The following is a 6,000-nucleotide window of genomic DNA, read 5'->3' on the forward strand; positions in this document are numbered from 1 at the left end:
GCCGGCCCCCTTGTCCTGTGCAACCAGGACACGGAAGCTGCCAGACCCCCTCCAGCACTCCCTACACAACACAAGGGCAGTCAGACACAGGAAAACTCCAAAGCGAAGCCCTCGATACCCCAAATAGTGTCTCCTCCATCTCAATCTTGGCAGGTAGCCATCAGGCGTAGAATGTGACCTGATTTTCTAGCTCTTTGGTTCTGGCCCCGCTGAGAGCCGATTCTTCTTCCTGAATTCAGCCCAGGTGGGGAGTAAGTCACACAAATGCATATTTAAAAGCTCAACTGAATTCTTATTTGGAGAGCAAGGAATTAACAGGGCTCAAGCAGTGGCCATCACTTGCCTGCTGTACCGATCTTTTCACAGAAAGCATCCTGGTAAAATATGCAATGATAATAACGAAAGCCCCTTTGGGGGCCCAGGAGCAAAAAGAAACTCAAATTATGTCAAAAACTGAATGTGAATGGGAGAAAAGATCACAGGCACGCAAAACCTTTAAAAGGTAAACATAAAAGAAATGTCTGGCTAAATGTATCTCTTTGTCAGTGAAAAATAGCCTAAGCCTTAGCCAAGTGTGTTGCCAATTCTTCAGCTGAAGGAAAAGAGAGAACCGCTTACTGTAGAGCAAACAGGACTTTCAGCCATGATGGAAACACTCCACCTCTGCACTGCCCACGGCCCAGGCCAATAACCACATGTGTCTCTAGGGCACTTGAAATGTGGCTAGTGGGACCGAGGAGCTGAATATTTGATTTTCTTTCATTTTAATTCATTTTACATTTAAATGTAAGTAGCCACATGTAGGTGGTGGCCAAGGTGTGGGACCGCTCAGGACAGACACTCGAACTCAATAGCTGGCAACGTCTTTCTTTTCCTCCAGTGAAACTAAAATCACAGTCAACCAACAATATCTTCAATTGTCACCAAAATACTTAGTATCTCGATACAGGCCCTGGCTGCCCCAAGCTCAAAAAACTTAAGAGAAGAACAAAAGACGGAAGAAAGTAATTCCAGTGTGTCATTTCTTGCCGCGCAGTCATGCCTATCCAGGTTATACACGTCTATTATCCCAGGACTTGATGTATTTGAAAATCTGTGCTTGCAGATGTAGTCTCATTTGCAAAACCAGAACGTCACAGTCTCTTCCCGATGTCTAGGAAACATGAAAAAGTGAACTTAGGGCAAGTTACTTAACCTCACTAAGCTTCAGTTTCCTTAAGGCTAAGGTGCAGATAAGAATAGTACTCGCCTCTCCTGAGGATTCAATTCAAAGAATGCATGTAAAGTGCCTAACAGTGGCAGGTGAAGGGTAAGCACTCAGCAAGTGGCAGCTATACTTACGATTTTGTTAGTAACAACAGCGAAATCTGTAATAAAATAAGAACGGTGCTATTTAAAATAGAAGTGGACAGTCGGCAAGTTTTCTTAGGCCGAAACACTCTGAACCTGTTTCCAAGGCTATGGTAAAGGAGCCTCTAGTGAAATACATCTTGGGGACATCTTGGCACTCACGGTCAACCCCAGATGGGCAATCACCCAGTCAGGTACCACGAGTCACCAGAATCGTTCAGCCGACACTTACTGTGCCTCTACTCTCGGGCAGGCACTGTCCTAGGCTGTCAGATCAGAACAGTTCCCAGGCACAGAGCAACGACTCAAGACTCTATGCCATCTGTCATCTGACCCCACTGAGACAACTCGGCCAGATGTGAATATTTCATTCTGGGGTCCCACTCAGTCCGAGAGGCTCCATCCCTGTTTCCTGAATCAGCCGAGGCCAGGTTCGGCTGCTGATCCACGGAGCGGAACCAAAGGGTAAGGGAAACTGAGGGGACCTGGGCCATTTTCTCAGCCAGGACAACGAGAGCGTGTCAACAGGTCATGTTTCTCACTGACAGGCCAAATCACTTTAACAGGAAAGCTGTTTTCTGAGCCTTCAAAAAGCCAAATCTGATCTGCCTCACAAAGCAAACACAACCCGCTTTCAGCAGCCAGCTGCGCAAGCCGGTGAAATCCAACGGGAATCTCCTCCACCAAGTTCACATCAACCAGACCAATACGTCAGAAATCCCCCAGGACTGGCTGAGCAGAAGTGTGGTGGAATTCTGTGGGGCTTGGGGGTTATGTTTTCCCTATATAGAAAGCACTCAATCAATCTTCTTTCACAACCAAGGGTTCAGTCCCCTGTGGAATTCCCTTCTCTGAAGATCTCCACAAATAAAATATTTGTCTGATCATCTGCAGTAATTTAAGTGTAAACTCACTCACTGGCAGGGTCACAGATTTCTCATAACTCCTCCACCTATAAAAACAACACCCTTCGGACTGTCTCCAATACCCAAGTTCTGTACCCCTCTAGCCCCCAAACACTGGTCAAGTCATGCCCTTGACTTTGGGATAGGAAAACAGGTTGTCATATCTGGAATCTCATACTTGTATTCTTTGCTGATGGGACTGTAAAAATGGTACAACCATGTTGGAGAAAGACCCAGCAGCTTCTTATAAGGTTCACATACACCTCTTCTATGCCCTAATGATTCTACTTCTAGGCATTTACCCCTGAGAAATGAGAACATATGTCCCTAGAAAGACTTGCACATAAATATTCATTGCAGCTTCATTCATAATACCCCCCCCCCGCAAACTGGGACTAACTCATGTGTCCATCAACAGGGGGGAATATATTAACAAACTGTGGTATGGACATATCCTGGAATCTATAATTCAGCAATTTAAAAAAAACCCAAATACTGATATATACAACATGGATGAATCTCAAAAATATGCTATGTGGAAGAAACTTTACACAATACCGTAGAACTCCACTTACAGGAATTCAAGAACTAAACTAACAGTAAAAAACAATCAGCAGTGGTCGCCACTGAAAGGCGGGCAGGGACTGACCAGGAACAGGGATGAGGAACTTTCTGAGGTGATGGTAATATTCTCTATCTTGAGAGCAACTAGGGTTACACAGGTGTACACATCTATCAAAACATTATGCAAATGTGACTCTCAAGATTTGTGCATTTCACTCTACGCATTCACATTTTACCTTAAGAAAATCATGAACATATATTGAACTCTGAATAATAAAATGTGCATTGAAACATTTAGGAGTGACCTGTACCCATGTCTGTAATTTACTTTAAAGTACATAAAACAGTAAGTTGGGACTTACTGATGGATGGGACTTAAGGTGGACAGATGGATGAACAGATCGACAGATGTGTAATAAAGCCAGTACTGCTAAATTACACTTTAGATATGGGTACTTGGGTGGTTACTGTTCTTGCAACTTATTTATATTTTTAAAAATGAGATAGGTGGGGAAAGAGCCATAATACCTTCTCCTTAGCCTGCCAAGTTAGAAATTTGGCAAGACACCCATGCCCACCAAGCTATGGGCCCACATAGTTTCAATTTTGCGTAAAAAAGAAGATTGGAAGAACACAAGTAGCTTTACAGGAACTCCCATCACTCATGCCAAAGATTTTCTGCCTGTTTCCCTACAGACAAAGCAATTATTTGAATGCAAGCCAAAAATTCCTGCTCAAGAGGGAGAAAAAGAACTCATTCCCAATTTGTTCTCTTTCAATTCCTGCACCAATCTATTAGCTAACTGCACAACACTCCACTTCCATTTGCCCCCTGTCCATTAAGCCAAAAGACTAACAAAGAAACACCAACGCAGTGACTTGATATACAGAGGATTAGGTCCCAGTTCTCAGGACCAGAAACCCCGCTGTAGGCAAAAGAGGATGCAGAGTCAGTCTGAGGTTAAAGTGATTTCACTGAGGTTAGCACACACGCATGCACAGCCCCAAACAGCTTGTTGCTTAACCCCTCTGTGGGGTTTGGTGACATCTGGGGTCACTTGAACTTCGCAGGGAATTCAGCTGTTCAGAGGTACAAATTAGGAATCCCGGCAGCCAGGGACACGTGGGGTGCATAGCGTGCCCTACCCACAGGCCCAGAGGTCGCTCACATTACGCCTGCCTTCCTTCCTGGCAGGGCCTCACTTATCCTGAGATGACACAGGATGGCAGGGGCTGGAAGACGCCTAGCCTGACTGCCCGCCCAGCATCTGAAAACAGCTGTACCAATTACAAGAAAGGACTGTTGCTGGAAACCCAGGGCAGGCACTCAAATTTGGCATTTGTGCCAGACTTTAAAAAAAAAAAAATTATATATATACATACTTTTTGTTTGTTTTTAAGTCCCCCAACAAACTCACTGCCACCACCCAGTGTCCCTGGGGACCACTGACAACTACATAGGGCAGCACAGCATGAGCAACGCGAAGGCAGCAGGGAGCGCGCCTGGGTCTAGCACTTTTGGCTTCCACGCGGTTCTCGCTGCCAAGACGGCGATATCCTGGGTCAAGGGCACAGGCCCTGGTCTGGGGGGAGGAGTGTTGCATGCCTGACAATCCGGTTTTCTGAAATGTACGCCGCCACCACCCCGCCATGGCCCAGACCTACCCTGGCTCCCCTTGAGCCTGGGTAAGTGGGTTAGGACGAGGAAAGAAATCCCCTTACAAAAGGGGAGATGCCGTTTTCAGTGCTGGGGACTCCCCGCGCCGCAAGTCTCTGTGCCTCGGTGGCTGCGGCGCTTCCTCTGGAAGAGCGGCAGGTCGGCTCCCATCTATCCAGCACCCCTGCGCCAGCAACAAACATACCTCCCAAGGCGCACGCAGAAGGGCAGCCGGAGCCACCTCCCACTCCCCACCCCCCACCCCACCCCAGCCTCGCGCCCTCCTGAACCCGCACTCCGTGTCCAGCGCCTGCCTGATCTTTGCCAAGGACCCCCTGCAGCAGTGTCCCAGACCCACCTGTAGCCTCACAGCTTCCCCTCTGCTTCCCTCTTTGGCGCCCCCAAGCCTGCAGAGCCCACGACCCCTACCAAACTGCTCTAGGTGCCTCTCCCCATAGCGTGCCAGGGATGATTTTTTTTTTTCCAAAAAAGTTGGCCAAGACCGCTGCGTGCCGTGGATCCGCGCCGACCCCATCCAACCGGGGCGGGGGATGCGGTGGTGGCGGCGGTGGCCCTGTGGCAGCCCCGGCAACCTGCAAGGAGGCGCCACGCGGGGCTCCTCCGGTCCGCCGCGGTCCGGGTCCGCGGGGCCAGATGGCGGGGCCTGTGCCCGCCTACACCCCAAGTCCTGCCGCGCGCCCACCTACCGTTGGGAACTGGCTGAGGAGAAGGCGCCGGCGCGGGCTCCCTGAGACAGCGTGTTCCGTCCCGGGAGGAAAGTTTGTGCCATACAGAGCAGGCGGCGCGGGGAAGGCGTGGGCGCCAGTGGGTGGGGGCGGGAAGCAGCGGCGCGGCGCGCTCGGGTGCCGGTCCCTCCCGCGATCTGTGCGTCTGTCCCTCCGCGGAGCCCACGGCCGCCGCGCTCCCCGCTCGCTGCGCCTTGAGCCTGGCGCTCCGGCTCCAGCCCCGACGCGCCCCCGCCGCCGCCGCGCGTCCGCCGGCTACACTTCCTCTTCCTCTGAACTCATGTGCAAAATATGCTGCGCTGCATCTTCGGGGGAGCAGCCGGCCCCTGACAGCCGCCGCGGGAGCAGCGGGCCCGCCCCGCGCCCCTGGACGCCCTGCACCCCCTCGACGCCCCGCGCCGCTGCCTCCACGAGGCGGGCCACCTGCGCGCCGCACACGTTGCACCCCGCGGGCGACCCTCAATGCGCCTCCGCGCAGAGGTCGGAGGCTCAGGGATGCACCCTCTCAACCCCTCGTAACCAAGGTTGTGTATGGCGGGAGTGCACGTAGGAGCTGGGGTGCTGGATGGTGACTGCCACCAAGGGGCTGATGGCTGAGGGTGTGGGAGGATGAGAGTGGTCCGTTCCTCTTCCCTATTCCACAGGTGGGCCACCACCACCACCACCACCCCCGTCTAAGTTATTTCTTGAGTTGGTTATTAACCAGAGGGATAATGCCACCGTCTCCTTGCCACACCCTATCCCATCTACTTAAGGTGTCCAGAAGGTTCGAGATCTG

General features: G+C 51.1%; 1 protein-coding gene across 1 annotated transcript in view; it reads right to left on the minus strand.

The window, feature by feature from the left end:
- The window catches only part of RFTN1 (raftlin, lipid raft linker 1), a 189,454-nt gene extending 183,814 nt beyond the window's left edge, over window positions 1–5,640 (minus strand). The window contains exon 1 of the mRNA XM_034662021.1: window positions 5,184–5,640. The gene's annotated coding sequence lies outside the window, so the exon portion shown is untranslated. The remainder of the gene's footprint in view (window positions 1–5,183) is intronic.
- Between the last annotated feature and the right edge of the window lie 360 nt (window positions 5,641–6,000).

This window comes from Ailuropoda melanoleuca, chromosome 6 (assembly GCF_002007445.2).
Source record: "Ailuropoda melanoleuca isolate Jingjing chromosome 6, ASM200744v2, whole genome shotgun sequence".
NCBI classification, from domain to species: Eukaryota; Metazoa; Chordata; class Mammalia; order Carnivora; family Ursidae; genus Ailuropoda; species Ailuropoda melanoleuca.